The following is a 16,104-nucleotide window of genomic DNA, read 5'->3' on the forward strand; positions in this document are numbered from 1 at the left end:
TCGAATTTGATCGCCTTCCATACTTCACAAGCTGCGGCTAGTTCAGGACTCCATTTGCAAGCTGCTCGGATAATTTCATTACCTTCGCGAGCAAGATCGCGCCCTTCGTTACGAGCTTGTACACAGGCTTCTAAAGCCACTCGATTAGCTGCTGCACCAGGTGCATTTCCCCAAGGATGTCCTAAAGTTCCTCCACCAAATTGTAATACAGAATCGTCCCCAAAGATTTCGGTCAGAGCTGGCATATGCCAAACATGAATACCACCTGAAGCTACCGGTATAACACCTGGCATGGATACCCAGTCCTGAGTGAAAAAGATACCGCGAGCACGATCTTTTTCAATAAAATCATCGCGCAATAAATCAACAAAACCTAAAGTCATTTCGCGTTCCCCTTCTAACTTACCTACTACTGTACCGGAGTGGATATGATCTCCCCCAGACATACGCAATGCTTTAGCTAATACACGGAAATGCATACCATGATTTTTCTGTCTATCAATAACTGCATGCATTGCACGGTGAATGTGAAGAAGTAGGCCATTGTCGCGGCAATAATGAGCCAAAGTAGTATTTGCGGTGAATCCCCCAGTTAAGTAGTCATGCATTACAATAGGAACCCCTAATTCTCTTGCAAATACAGCTCTCTTAATCATTTCTTCACATGTACCCGCAGTCGCATTCAAGTAATGCCCCTTGATTTCACCGGTTTCGGCCTGTGATTTATAAATAGCTTCGGCACAAAAGACAAAACGGTCTCTCCAGCGCATAAATGGTTGTGAGTTTACGTTTTCATCATCTTTGGTAAAATCAAGTCCACCACGTAGACACTCATAACACGCTCTACCATAATTTTTTGCGGATAATCCCAATTTTGGTTTAATAGTACATCCCAATAAAGGACGACCGTACTTGTTCAACTTATCTCTTTCAACTTGGATACCATGAGGCGGGCCTTGGAAAGTTTTTGAATAAGTAGGGGGAATTCGTAGATCCTCCAAACGTAGAGCACGTAGGGCTTTGAAACCAAATACGTTACCTACAATGGAAGTAAACATGTTAGTAACGGAACCCTCTTCAAATAGGTCTAATGGATAAGCTACATAACAGATCCATTGGTTGTCTTCCCCAGCAACAGGCTCGATGTGATAGCATCGTCCTTTGTAACGATCAAGACTGGTAAGTCCATCAGTCCAAACAGTTGTCCATGTACCAGTAGAAGATTCGGCAGCTACTGCAGCCCCTGCTTCTTCGGGCGGAACCCCAGGCTGAGGACTTACTCGGAATGCTGCCAAGATATCAGTATCCTTAGTTTCATACTCTGGGGTGTAGTAAGTCAATTTATAATCTTTAACACCAGCTTGAAATCCAACACCTGCTTTAGTTTCTGTTTGTGGTGACATAAGTCCCTCCCTATAACTCTTGAATTAAGAATTCTCACAATAACAGGGTCTACTCGATGTTAATTAGGCGTAAATGAAACTTTAGCAAAAATCTCGTAAAACAAAAAGGATATTCAATTAATATAATATCAACTCATTAAAGAAAATTGAGGGCATGCTTAGGTTAATGAATATGTTTCATTCATATATAATGCGTACACCCTGTGTATGTTCTATCCTATAGGAATTCCAATATAGGAATTCGATAGGAATTGAGTTGTTGTTATGGTAAGTTAACACGGTTCGTTATTAAACCATGGATTTGATTTACCAAATCCATAATTATTGTATACTCTTTGATAGATATAGCGCAACCCAAATTAATTCCTAATCCTTATTTTACAAGTTCTTAATAGTTCTCTTTTCTTATTTTGAATGCAAATACCTAACTAAATACTAATAAAATTCTTTGTTGACAGCAATCTATGCTTCACAGTAGTATATATTTTGTATATCGAAGTCCTAGATAGGAAAGTAGAGTAGGCACAGATCCTCCACAAAAGGCAAAATGTATATGAAAAAAAAGATTGATTGAACTTTCCAATGGACTCATTCCATGAGTAAACGATTGAATGGGATTCGCTTGGGCAACGAAATCAAGTCCTGGTCCCCTTTTCTCTCTTATTGAATTAACTAATTCATTTCCTTTTTACTTTTGGATTTTTTTTGATTTGATTTGGCATTATTCAACAATAAAAAAAGAAAAATTTCGACAAATTCCTTTTTTTTAATTATGTGATAATTATGAGAACCAATCCTACTACTTCTCCTCCCGGGGTTTCCACAATTGAAGAAAAAAGTACAGGTCGTATCGATCAAATTATTGGACCCGTGCTGGATGTCACTTTTCCCCCAGGCAAGTTACCTTATATTTATAACGCTTTGGTAGTCCAGAGTAGAGACACTGCCGATAAGCAAATTAATGTGACTTGTGAGGTACAACAATTATTAGGAAATAATCGAGTTAGAGCTGTAGCTATGAGTGCTACGGACGGGTTGATGAGAGGAATGGAAGTGATTGACACGGGAGCTCCTCTCAGTGTTCCGGTCGGTGGAGCTACTCTCGGACGAATTTTCAACGTTCTTGGGGAGCCTGTTGACAATTTGGGTCCTGTAGATAGTAGTGCAACGTTCCCTATTCATAGATCTGCGCCTGCCTTTATCGAGTTAGATACGAAATTATCCATCTTTGAAACAGGTATTAAGGTCGTCGATCTTTTAGCTCCTTATCGACGTGGAGGAAAAATAGGACTATTTGGGGGGGCTGGAGTAGGTAAAACAGTACTGATCATGGAATTAATCAATAACATTGCTAAAGCTCATGGGGGCGTATCCGTATTCGGTGGAGTAGGGGAACGGACTCGTGAAGGAAATGATCTTTATATGGAAATGAAGGAATCCGGAGTAATTAATGAAAAAAATATTGAGGAATCAAAGGTAGCTCTAGTCTATGGCCAAATGAATGAACCACCGGGAGCTCGTATGAGAGTTGGTTTAACTGCCCTAACTATGGCGGAATATTTCCGAGATGTTAATAAGCAAGACGTGCTTTTATTTATCGATAATATCTTTCGTTTTGTTCAAGCAGGATCAGAGGTATCCGCTTTATTAGGGAGAATGCCCTCCGCAGTGGGTTATCAACCTACTCTTAGTACAGAAATGGGTTCTTTGCAAGAAAGAATTGCTTCTACTAAAAAGGGATCTATAACTTCGATTCAAGCAGTTTATGTACCTGCAGACGATTTGACCGACCCTGCCCCTGCCACAACATTTGCACATTTGGATGCTACTACCGTACTTTCCAGAGGATTAGCTTCCAAGGGTATTTATCCAGCAGTAGATCCTTTAGATTCAACCTCGACTATGTTACAGCCTCGGATCGTTGGCAACGAACATTATGAAACTGCGCAAAGAGTTAAGGAAACTTTACAACGTTACAAAGAACTTCAGGACATTATCGCAATTCTTGGCTTGGATGAATTATCGGAAGAGGATCGTTTAACTGTAGCAAGAGCAAGAAAAATTGAGCGTTTCTTATCACAACCGTTCTTTGTGGCAGAAGTTTTTACTGGTTCTCCAGGAAAGTATGTTGCTCTTGCGGAAACTATTAGGGGATTTCAACTAATCCTTTCCGGAGAATTAGACGGCCTACCTGAACAGGCTTTTTATTTGGTGGGTAACATCGATGAAGCTAGCACGAAAGCTATAACCTTAGAAGAGGAGAACAAATCGAAGAAATGAAATTAAATCTTTATGTACTGACTCCTAAGCGAATTATTTGGGATTGTGAAGTGAAAGAAATCATTTTATCCACTAATAGTGGCCAAATTGGCGTATTACCAAACCACGCCCCCATTAACACAGCAGTAGATATGGGTCCTTTGAGAATACGCCTCCTCAACGACCAATGGTTAACAGCGATTCTGTGGAGCGGTTTTGCGAGAATAGTTAATAATGAGATCATCATTTTAGGAAATGATGCGGAACTGGGTAGTGATATTGATCCGGAAGAAGCTCAAAAGGCACTTGAAATAGCCGAAGCTAACTTGAGTAAAGCTGAGGGTACGAAAGATTTGGTTGAAGCGAAGCTCGCTCTCAGACGAGCTAGGATACGAATCGAGGCTGTCAATTGGATTCCCCCATCCAATTGAAGACAATCCAGTGGTTTATAGTTGATACAAAGAAAAAGGGAAGAGGGGTAGAAAAAGTTATTAGATAGCGAAGCGAAGTAAGTCCAATGCTATCTAGTAATTTTTCTACCTACTTACCTACTATTGGATTTGAACCAATGACTCCCGCCGTATGAAAGCAATACTCTAACCACTGAGTTAAGTAGGCAATTTATCACCACAAAGGAAGACCCATTACTTCGATCGATTATATATTGAATCCCTTTTCTAAGCAATACCGCTCTGTTATTGGTCTGTTATATACTAAATACTAAACTAAATACTAAACAGATACAGATCAAAGGGGTATCCTCTGGCATTAGAAAATATTCATCTTGACAAGAAATTATCTATATGTTAAGATATCTCTGATAAGGGCTATAGCTCAGTTCGGTAGAGCAACTCGTTTACACGTGCGCCAATGCTTTTCAAAGGAGCTTATTATGCAATGAACATAATCGATCTTATTGCAAAATCAATGTCTTACTTCATAGATTCGAGAGAATAGGAGAACAGTAGCCTGACAAACAGTCGGTTCAGTCCGATTCAGGTGCCAATTCAGGTGCCTAATCAAATAGAACCCTTATGGATTTGCTAGTTGATAAGGTAAATATCCAGCCCACTAAATGCTAGGCGTAATGAGGATAAGGGCCTCCAAAAAACTTCTTTTCGTTCTATATGAACTTTAAGGTGTATGAAGTCTCATAGTTAACTCTTGCAGTGGAACGATAGAGACTCCATTTCACTTAGGTTGATTTAATTTAGACCGGAGGCAGACCTAAGTCAAGGTAATCCTCCTTTGAAACACTTTGGTATTGCTCCTAGATAGATCATAATACAAAAAATCAATCAGAGCACAGGGAGCCATCTCATTATCTTTCCGTAAAGAAAAACTATGGTGGACTAACTGATCTTTAAATCAGTTTATGAAAGAGCCCAATGCAAAAAAATGCATGTTGGGTCTTTGAAACAGTTCAAATCATTTCGATAATAATCCGTTTGATCTGTTTTACCGAGAAGGTCTACGGTTCGAATCCGTATAGCCCTAATATGCCCTTTTTTAGATTTTAGGATCTCTATCCTATGTTTTCTTTAGTTTAGTATAGTTTTCATTTTCTCATTAGTATTTGTTTATAGACTGGATAGGCGCCTGCGACATAGAATAGAGATAAAAGCATTACCAAAGGCTCATTCATCGAAAATCAAAATCATACAGACAGGAAAAGAAAAACGAATTTCTATCAAATCAATAGAAGAAAGGATCCTTTCCCTGATTTGAATCCCGTCCTCCTTCAAATAGGATATCTCTAGACTTCCCTATAATAACTGCAATGATTTTATCCATTTTGCGAATTCCTACTTTGTTTTAAGTATATTTATTACTTTGTTTATAGATACATTATGTAAATTGATCAACTTTAAATAGAAAAAATAAAGTAAAGAGTAAATAAGAAAACAGAATATTCTGTCTCATAGTTCTGAAATAGAGTTCTTTATTTTTATTTTATAGTATTACTTCTCATTAATTATACTGCATAGATTAGTCCTACTATCTTAATTAGGTTCTAATTTAGTAGTATTCTCATTTTTATTTAATAGTCTCTTATTATTTTATTATTAAATATTAAATAAAGGATAGAGCTATTCTTTTTTCTAGAGATTCTAGAGAAAGCGAGACAAAGTGAAACGAGAAAGTTTTCTTTATATAAGAATTAGATCTACATACACCATATCTAAATAGAATGGAAATCCAAAAGAAAGGGAGTTGGGATTCCATTGGATGAATCTTTAAAGAAGATGCAGCACAGAGGAAACAAAGGCTAAACTTAAACTAAGCGCTTTTGTTTGAACAAAAAAGATTCTTGTTTCACCGAGGAAAAGAGAGAAGTTCTGGATAAATTGACAATGCTGAATTGAATTGACTAATTTAAGTTCCGCCTATTCCACATTAATGGGAGTACATTATGTTTCTGCTTCACGAATATGATATTTTTTGGACATTTCTAATAATAGCAAGCCTTATTCCTATTTTGGCATTTTCGATTTCAGGACTTTTAGCCCCGGTTAGTGAAGGACCAGAGAAGCTTTCTAGTTATGAATCGGGTATAGAACCCATGGGAGGGGCTTGGGTACAATTCCGAATACGCTATTATATGTTTGCGCTCGTTTTTGTTGTTTTTGATGTGGAAACCGTCTTTCTATACCTTGGGCAATGAGTTTCGACGTATTGGGTGTATCCGTTTTTATCGAAGCTTTGATTTTCGTGCTTATCTTAGTTGTTGGTTTAGTTTATGCATGGCGAAAAGGAGCCTTGGAATGGTCTTAACTGAATATTTAGACAAAAAAAAAGAAGGAAAAGATTCTATTGAGACAGTTATGAATTTGATTGAGTTTCCCTTACTTGACCAAACAAGTTCCAATTCTGTTATTTCAACTACACCAAATGATCTTTCGAATTGGTCAAGACTCTCCAGTTTATGGCCCCTTCTATACGGTACCAGTTGTTGTTTCATTGAATTTGCTTCATTAATAGGCTCACGATTCGACTTTGATCGTTATGGATTGGTACCAAGATCAAGTCCTAGGCAAGCAGACCTAATTTTAACAGCCGGTACGGTAACAATGAAAATGGCTCCCTCTTTAGTGAGATTATACGAGCAAATGCCTGAACCAAAATACGTCATTGCTATGGGAGCCTGTACTATTACAGGGGGAATGTTCAGTACGGATTCCTATAGTACTGTTCGGGGAGTTGATAAGTTAATTCCTGTGGATGTCTACTTGCCGGGCTGCCCACCTAAACCGGAGGCAGTTATAGATGCCCTAACAAAACTTCGTAAGAAGATATCGCGAGAAATAGTTGAGGATCAAACTCTATCTCAAAATAAAAATAGATGTTTTACTACCAGTCACAAGCTTTATGTTAGGCGCAGTACTCATACAGGAACTTATGAGCAAGAATTGCTCTATCAATCACCATCTACATTAGATATATCTTCTGAAACTTTTTTCAAATCCAAAAGTTCAGTACCTTCCTACAAATTAGTGAATTAGGAGAGGGGCTCTTTTGTGTAGAAAAATAAAAAGCAGGGCAATCTTTCAAACTTGCATCCGAAATGTGAAATATTTATACAAAGAGGGAGAGATGAAGACAATGCAGCAGGGTTGGTTATCTAATTGGCTAGTCAAACATGAGGTGGTTCATAGATCTTTGGGCTTTGATCACCGAGGAATAGAGACTTTACAAATAAAAGCAGGGGATTGGGATTCCATTGCTGTCATTTTATATGTATATGGTTACAATTATTTACGCTCCCAATGTGCTTATGATGTAGCACCCGGTGGATCTTTAGCTAGCGTGTATCATCTTACGAGAATACAATATGGTATAGATAATCCAGAAGAAGTCTGCATAAAAGTCTTTGCCCAAAAGGATAATCCTAGAATTCCGTCTGTCTTCTGGATTTGGAGAAGTGCCGATTTTCAAGAACGCGAATCTTATGATATGGTGGGAATCTCTTATGATAATCATCCGCGCCTTAAACGTATCCTAATGCCTGAAAGTTGGATAGGCTGGCCCTTACGTAAGGATTATATAACCCCCAATTTTTATGAAATACAAGATGCTCATTGAATGATAAGAAATTCATGCTCACTTATACAACACAACTCCAGATTTTATTCAAGTCAAGGAATATTTTTAGGTTCTTTTCCTAGATGAAACGGAATACCTATTTATAATTAATTCCTAATTATACAAAAGCATTCCAGATAGACTGAGCAAAAAAAGGGTTTCATTTGGATTCCCCTATTTTGAAAATCGCATATTAATTTCCTTCATATGAACAGAAAAATAGGATGACTCAAAGAAGTTCTCTACCAGGAACTTTGTACCGCGCACATTACTTAGCACAACTAGGAAAATAAGATAAGATAAAGATAAGCAAGACTAAAAAAATATTCGTCGGAATAGCGGAATACAAAATTAAGAAACGCAAAAAAATAAAGGGGAATCTCACCCCCTTCTTTATCATAAAGAAAAGATATATTTTAAAACTTCTTTAAAAAGAAAAAGAAGTGCCTCTATATTTATATTATAGATTTATCCACTTAGATGAATAAATATTATTAATGAATATGTATCACAATCCATCTCGAGGTATTTGGATCAATACCTATTCGGTGGATCTTTTTTTTTTTTTTCTCTGCCAGGAACCAGATTTGAACTGGTGACACGAGGATTTTCAGTCCTCTGCTCTACCAACTGAGCTATCCTGACCTTTTCTTGTGCATCATCCTAGTAGAGTATTTGTATCTATGTCAATTAAAAGGACTAAAAATTAATTAAAGTATTTCAAATTTTAAATTTGAAAATGGGGGGGGTAGTCCTATGCATTGTGCATGGTTTACTTAAATAAAACTTAAAAATAGAGTGAATAACCAAGATTTCTTGCCGATACTCTAATAAAAAAGAAATCTATTCAATGAATAGGATAAGATCCATTGAGTTCTCTTCGCATTCCTTTGTGAAAGAGTAGAATGAGAAAGCTAATGAATCTTAAACCCATTGCATTGATAAAAAGAAAAAAAAGTGCATTGATAAAAAGAAAAAAAAAAGAGGATAAATAATAATAATATAGTATAGTTAGGGAATAAAAGAGGATTTGGGGATAGAGGGACTTGAACCCTCACAACTTATAAAGTCGACGGATTTTCCTTTTACTAGAAATTTCATTGTTGTCAGTATTGACATGTAGAATGGGACTCTCTCTTTGTCCTCGTCCGATTAATCCACTTTTTTAAAGATCTCGAAAACTTTGAATTTTAATTGAAGAATTTGATTATTCAATATTCGATTGGAGTGGATTCACAATAATGAAAAAAAAAAATTATGATATGAGTTTTTTATTTCATAATCATTATCATTTCTAATTTCATTTTTAAAAAAGATAAAGAACCTATATTATAATTAGAATATAATATGAGTTCTGTGATTAATCGTTTGCTATGTCAGTATCTATACGTGTTTATTAAATGTATAAGGTATAAAACCCCTCTTTCTCTAATTTAGAACTAGAAGGAATTCCACTAACAACACAACGTAATTAACTCGATTCGTTAGAACAGCTTCCATTGAGTCTCTGCACCTATCCTTTTCCTTTGTATTCTAGTTCGAGAACCCCTTGTTTTCTCAAAACACGGATTTGGCTCAGGATTGCCCTTTTTTAATTCCAGGGTTTCTCTGAATTTGGAAGTTACCACTTAGCAGGTTTCCATACCAAGGCTCAATACAATCAAGTCCGTAGCGTCTACCGATTTCGCCATATCCCCATTTCCCTCTTCTTTGAGACCAGGATTCCTTGTGTAATTTCATCCATCTCTTAGTTTTTTTTTTGAATCATTGAGTTCATCACTCAACGTAGTCTAGCAGTTCAGTTCGACTCTATTTGAGAGACCTCGCTTGCTTATTGCAATTCAGAATTGAATTGATTCTATCCTTGATGTATTTGCAATTCAATCCGAATCAATATATCCAAAAGTTTTTATCTCCCCCACCTCCCGTCTTACTTTTTTATAGTATTCAAAATTATACTATAACGCTTGATATTTATTCTTTTTTTCTAATCAGAATTAGCAATTTTATTTACTCTGACTCTATGTTCCCCTTAGTGAAATATTAATCCTCAAATTATTAACAAATAATAAAGTCTATAATGATCGAATGAAAATACCAATAAATTCTATAATTTTATTTTTTAATATCCTATAGTTAAGCATATCAAGCTAACTTTATCTTTAAGAAGTTTTAGTATTTTTTTATTTTTATAAGTATAACTTCAAATTTAGAACTAGTTAATAGCTAAGATTAATAACTAATATCTGAGATTTTACGGATTTCCTATACTATACCTATTTCTATTTGTTACACTATTTCCGTTATGTAAGCCCACTTAGCTCAGAGGTTAGAGCATCGCATTTGTAATGCGAGGGTCATCGGTTCAAATCCGATAGTCGGCTTTTTTTTCTCTATCGATGTTCTACGAACAAGAATCTCTTTTTTTCCGAATTAAATGGAGAATCCAGGATCTTTTATGTTTTTTACCTTACAATTTTGCTAGATACAAAACAATAAAATAAATAATATATATACAAAAAAAAAAGATTTTGATGAAATTCCATTTTTTGGGGTACTTTAGTTGATTTTACTCTGTTTATCCTGTAGTTTAATTCAGTTTTAATTTCGATGTATTCTGTAATGTAAATACAATGAAATTAATTGTGTAAAATGAAATTTCAATAAAATAAAAAAAGGAGTCTTCATGTCCCGTTATCGAGGACCTCGTTTAAAAAAAATACGCCGTCTGGGAGCTTTACCAGGACTCACTAGAAAAACACCTAAATCCGGAAGTAATCTTAAAAAAAAATTCAATTCTGGGAAAAAGGAGCAATATCGTATTCGTCTTCAAGAAAAACAGAAATTGCGTTTTCATTATGGTCTGACAGAACGACAATTACTTAGATATGTACATATCGCTGGAAAAGCAAAAAGGTCAACAGGCCAGGTTTTACTACAATTACTTGAAATGCGTTTGGATAATATCCTTTTTCGATTGGGTATGGCTTCAACCATTCCTGGGGCCCGCCAATTAGTCAACCATAGACATATTTTAGTTAATGGTCGTATAGTCAATATACCAAGTTTTCGTTGCAAACCCCGAGATATTATTACTACGAAAGATAACCAAAGATCAAAAGGTCTGGTTCAAAATTATATTGCTTCATCGGACCCGGGGAAATTGCCAAAGCATTTGGCGATTGACACGTTGGAATATAAAGGACTAGTAAATAAAATCCTAGATAGGAAGTGGGTCGGTCTCAAAATAAATGAGTTGTTAGTTGTAGAATATTACTCTCGTCAGACTTGAACTTAACGAAAAAAGGAAAGGTTCATAGAATTTTCTTCCCCTTCCCCTTTCCCCGAACTAAATCGCCCTAAGACCATTACCATTAATTTGTATTTTCCCATCAACTAGCTAAAATTGATTAACCCTAGGATTAGGATCCTTTTTTCTTTTTTCCTCTATGTGTATTTTACATACCACAGTAATTTGCTATAGAGAATTTCTAATTTCTATTAAATCAAAATAAGATAATATAAGATATTATATTATTGCTGGAAAAAATTGTTATTTGATTTGATACATTGTGATCCTTAACGTTGATGAATTAAGAAAAACGGAAAGAGAGGGATTCGAACCCTCGGTAAACAAAAGTCTACATAGCAGTTCCAATGCTACGCCTTGAACCGCTCGGCCATCTCTCCTACATAACTTATTATGGAAAATAAACTGAGTGAATAGCGAGTTTTCTTATTCCTGCAGTACAGGTACAACCGCAACCACTCGGGGGTTCCATAGTTCTATTGGAAAAATTCCTTTTGATCTAAGTGGAAGGATACAGGATTTTTTACTAGAAATTGCGCTCGCTATAAAATAAAAGTTTTAATTTGGGTTTTCCCGCAACTAAAGAAAAAGAAAATGGAAGAATTCTTCTTATTGCATAATAAAATAAAGAAACCTTAGAATTCCGTTTGCATAAGATACGCTACACCATACTATCGAAATCAAAAATAGGGTATGAGACAATTAATAACTTTGAAAACACGAAATAGTTGATAACATAAGTTGTTGTTCAGAAATAGGAAAGTGGAATGAAATCCAGTCTTAGTCAAATATTTCATATCTCTTCGTGTCCAAGCAGAAGGAAAAGGATACAATTTGAGCTGAGCGGAAAATCCATATCTCTCTTATCCATTTAAAGCATATGGATTTAGAGTAGAGCATATGGATCAATCTATTTATAATTATAAGAATCGAATGTGTTTGTTTTTATGTTATTTTGTGAAGGAATGAAAACAATTCTATATAGAATGGGTTGGGAATTATGCCTAGATCCCGTGGAAATGGAAATTTCATTGATAAGACCTCCTCAATTGTAGCCAATATTTTATTGCGAATAATTCCGACAACCTCAGGAGAAAAAAAGGCATTTACTTATTATAGAGATGGTGCGATTTGACTCTTTTTTTTGCTTTTTTTTAGCCCTACCTATACCTCAGTCTTACGAAAAAGAGAGGGGGGTTGGCATAGAGAGAACCAAATTTGTAAAGCAAACAAACCCACGCTTCGGGAAGGTGAGGCGAACTAACAATTCCTTCCGTCGTGTATCCTCGATTGATGCGGCTTCAGATACTTCAATTGTAGATTTGAGTATTGAGCGAAAGGTTACACCTACAGGATATGGTATGGTATGGATTACAGGCCAATCCTACTCTATTAGTATCCGTAGGCAGCATAGGGGAGAAAAGCACTACACCTAGAAATAGGAATCAACAAGAGAAAAACTTTGTTAGAAATTACCCCTTTCCTGATCGGTATCAGGGCTGGGAAGAATGGTTGGGATAACAAACAACCATCAGGTTTGTACTTTGGATACCCCTATAACCATCAAAGATCGTTGAAGTAGCTAATTCCTCTAAATAGGAGGCGTTGAGAACAAAGAAATTATTGGAGCTATCGTTTTCCTCTAGCATTAATAGAATTCATTGGTGTTAAGAAAAACCTCTTGTGGGAAGGTTGGCTAGAGATTTCTTGGAAAAATACCAGCCCCTTTCGGTTCATAATGAGACGGGACTAATTCTATTTTGATTCTATAGATTATTTCGCTTAGTACTATTATGTACAGAAGGGGGAGGAGCCGTATGAGATGAAAACCTCATGTACGGTTTTGGAACGGAGATTTTTTGAATAGAATGAACGACCGTAACGGATGTTGGCTCAATCCGAAGGAAATTATGCGGAAGCTTTGCAAAATTATTATGAAGCTACGCGACTAGAAATCGATCCCTATGATCGAAGTTATATACTCTATAACATAGGCCTTATACACACAAGCAATGGAGAGCATACAAAGGCTTTGGAATATTATTTCCGGGCACTAGAACGAAACCCCTTCTTACCGCAAGCTTTTAATAATATGGCCGTGATCTGTCATTACGTGCGACTATCTCCACTATAGAAAGAAAAAAAAAAAAGAGAGGATCAAATTTTCTAGTAAATACTAGAAAAAAAGGGCTTTCTACATAGGGATCGTAAAAACAACGATTTTTCCCTATCAGCTGTAGGAAGGAAGGACACTTCACGAGAATCAAAAAACGAAGAAAGTATGGCCTATACTACTACTCTATGGATAAAGTTTCTCAAATTGATAGAGAAAGCACCGTAAAGATCAATTAGTGAGCGACTGGGTCGATACAACTAAAAAAAACTGCTTACTTATCCCATGATATGGGGCAAAATTTAGGAATCCGCTTATGTAATAGAGCCGATCCACTAAGGGATTAAGCAGCGGTGTAGTATCAGATCCCAAAGATAGTAAGTTCTTTTTTCTTTCTTATGGAAAAAAGTCTTTTTCAAGGATTCTATAGAGATTTCATATATGAAACCGGGATAGTTACCTCTCAGAAAATTTGAACGAAGGCTCTATATCTATCTATGCTTCATTCTTCTGAAGGTGGGAAAAAAGATCAAACTGATTATTGATAAAAATTAGGGTTTGAAACTTAGGTAATTAATTTCTTCTGCTTAACCCAAGAACAAATTGGATCGATTTTTGATAAATCGAATTCAGTTAAGATAGGGGAAATTCAGATAGCAATTTCTGAGCCGTATGAGGTAGGAAACTCTCAAGTACGGTTCTAAGGGAAGGAACTTCCTATTCCGACCGAGGAGAACAGGCCATTCTACAGGGTGATTCGGAAATTGCGGAAGCTTGGTTTGATCAAGCTGCTGAATATTGGAAACAAGCTATAGCGCTTACTCCGGGAAATTATATTGAAGCACAGAACTGGTTGAAGATTACGAAGCGCTTTGAATTTGAATAAGACCATGCTCCTTCTTTTCATAAAATGGGTGGTTTGGTTGTTGATCCATTAATCAAATAAATTAGGTCGTAAGATCGAATCAAGAATTTCATTATATCCATTTCTTATACCTTCTATTTTATATGATATTTCATAAGAATAAACCATAGGGATAGGGTCTAGAATAGAAGTAATAAAGTGAATAAAAAGAGGGGGCAATCTAAATATTGCTAATATATTAGGACCATCTTATTAATAATTCTAATGAGTTATCTTGGAATTTAGAATCAAATAAAAAACCCTATATTATGCTCAAGGAAAGTAGATATAGATAGGAGCTTATGCCCTCAAAAAAAATACACTAGTTTCTTAAATTAAAAATAAAAAGATTTTTTTCTTACGTCGAGAAATATTTGTTTTTCAAGATAAACAATGTCCGTTAGGCACCTAATCTTTATGTCATAATAGACCCGAACACTTGCCTCGGATTGACTTCAATATATAATTGCTCCAGTGAATAACTAAAAAAAAAATAGAAGGATGGTAGATAGTAAAGAAAAGAACTAATCACAATATCTATCTTTCAAAATCTATCTTTCAAAATCTATCTTTCAAAATATATATCTTTCAAAGATTCACTAAAAAGACAGTTGGCGGGTCTCTTTGTATGTCTTGTCCGGAAAGAGGAGGACTTAATGATTATTCGTTCGCCGGAACCAGAAGTAAAAATTGTTGTGGATAGGGATCCTGTAAAAACATCTTTTGAGGAATGGGCCAGACCCGGCCATTTCTCAAGAACACTAGCTAAGGGCCCTGATACTACCACTTGGATCTGGAACCTACATGCTGATGCTCACGATTTCGATAGTCATACTGGTGATTTGGAGGAGATTTCTCGAAAAGTCTTTAGTGCTCATTTCGGGCAACTTTCCATTATCTTTCTTTGGTTGAGTGGCATGTACTTTCATGGCGCCCGTTTTTCCAATTATGAAGCATGGCTAAGTGATCCTACTCACATTGGACCCAGTGCTCAGGTAGTTTGGCCTATAGTAGGGCAAGAAATATTGAATGGTGATGTAGGCGGGGGTTTCCGAGGAATCCAAATAACCTCTGGTTTTTTTCAGCTTTGGCGAGCATCTGGAATAACTAGTGAATTACAACTCTATTGTACTGCAATTGGTGCATTGATTTTTGCAGCGTTAATGCTTTTTGCTGGTTGGTTCCATTATCACAAAGCCGCTCCCAAATTGGCCTGGTTCCAAGATGTAGAATCCATGTTGAATCACCACTTAGCGGGATTATTAGGACTTGGGTCTCTTTCTTGGGCGGGGCACCAAATTCATGTATCTTTACCAATTAACCAATTTCTTGACGCTGGGGTGGATCCTAAAGAGATACCACTTCCTCATGAATTTATCTTGAATCGGGACCTTTTGGCTCAACTTTATCCTAGTTTTGCCGAAGGAGCAACCCCTTTTTTCACTTTAAATTGGTCCAAATACGCAGAATTTCTGACTTTTCGCGGAGGACTAGATCCAGTAACCGGTGGTCTCTGGCTGACCGATATTGCGCACCATCATTTAGCTATTGCTATTCTTTTCCTAATCGCAGGTCATATGTATAGGACCAATTGGGGTATTGGCCATGGACTTAAAGATATTTTGGAGGCTCACAAGGGCCCATTTACAGGACAAGGCCATAAGGGTCTTTATGAAATCTTAACAACGTCATGGCATGCTCAATTATCTCTTAACCTAGCTATGCTAGGCTCTACAACCATTGTTGTAGCTCATCATATGTATTCTATGCCTCCCTATCCATACCTAGCTACTGACTATGGTACACAACTTTCCTTGTTCACACACCACATGTGGATTGGCGGATTTCTAATAGTCGGTGCTGCTGCACATGCAGCAATTTTTATGGTAAGAGACTATGATCCAACTACTCGATACAACGATCTATTAGATCGCGTCCTTAGACACCGCGATGCAATCATATCCCACCTTAACTGGGTATGTATATTTCTAGGTTTTCACAGTTTTGGCTTGTACATTCATAATGATACCAT

At 36.5% G+C, this 16,104-nt stretch overlaps 3 non-coding genes across 3 annotated transcripts; 1 reads left to right on the forward strand and 2 right to left on the reverse strand.

The window, feature by feature from the left end:
• Nucleotides 1-8,317: 8,317 nt before the first annotated feature.
• TRNAF-GAA (transfer RNA phenylalanine (anticodon GAA)) lies at nt 8,318-8,390 on the reverse strand. Its single transcript has one exon. It is a non-coding gene; the product is annotated as a tRNA-Phe (tRNA).
• Nucleotides 8,391-10,056: 1,666 nt separating this feature from the next.
• TRNAT-UGU (transfer RNA threonine (anticodon UGU)) lies at nt 10,057-10,129 on the forward strand. Its single transcript has one exon. It is a non-coding gene; the product is annotated as a tRNA-Thr (tRNA).
• A 1,219-nt stretch (nt 10,130-11,348) lies between these two features.
• Nucleotides 11,349-11,435, reverse strand: TRNAS-GGA (transfer RNA serine (anticodon GGA)). The gene has a single exon. It is a non-coding gene; the product is annotated as a tRNA-Ser (tRNA).
• Between the last annotated feature and the right edge of the window lie 4,669 nt (nt 11,436-16,104).

Source organism: Triticum urartu, unplaced genomic scaffold (genome assembly GCF_056163025.1).
Source record: "Triticum urartu cultivar PI428250 unplaced genomic scaffold, HENAU_Tu73 scaffold2, whole genome shotgun sequence".
Taxonomy (NCBI): domain Eukaryota; kingdom Viridiplantae; phylum Streptophyta; class Magnoliopsida; order Poales; family Poaceae; genus Triticum; species Triticum urartu.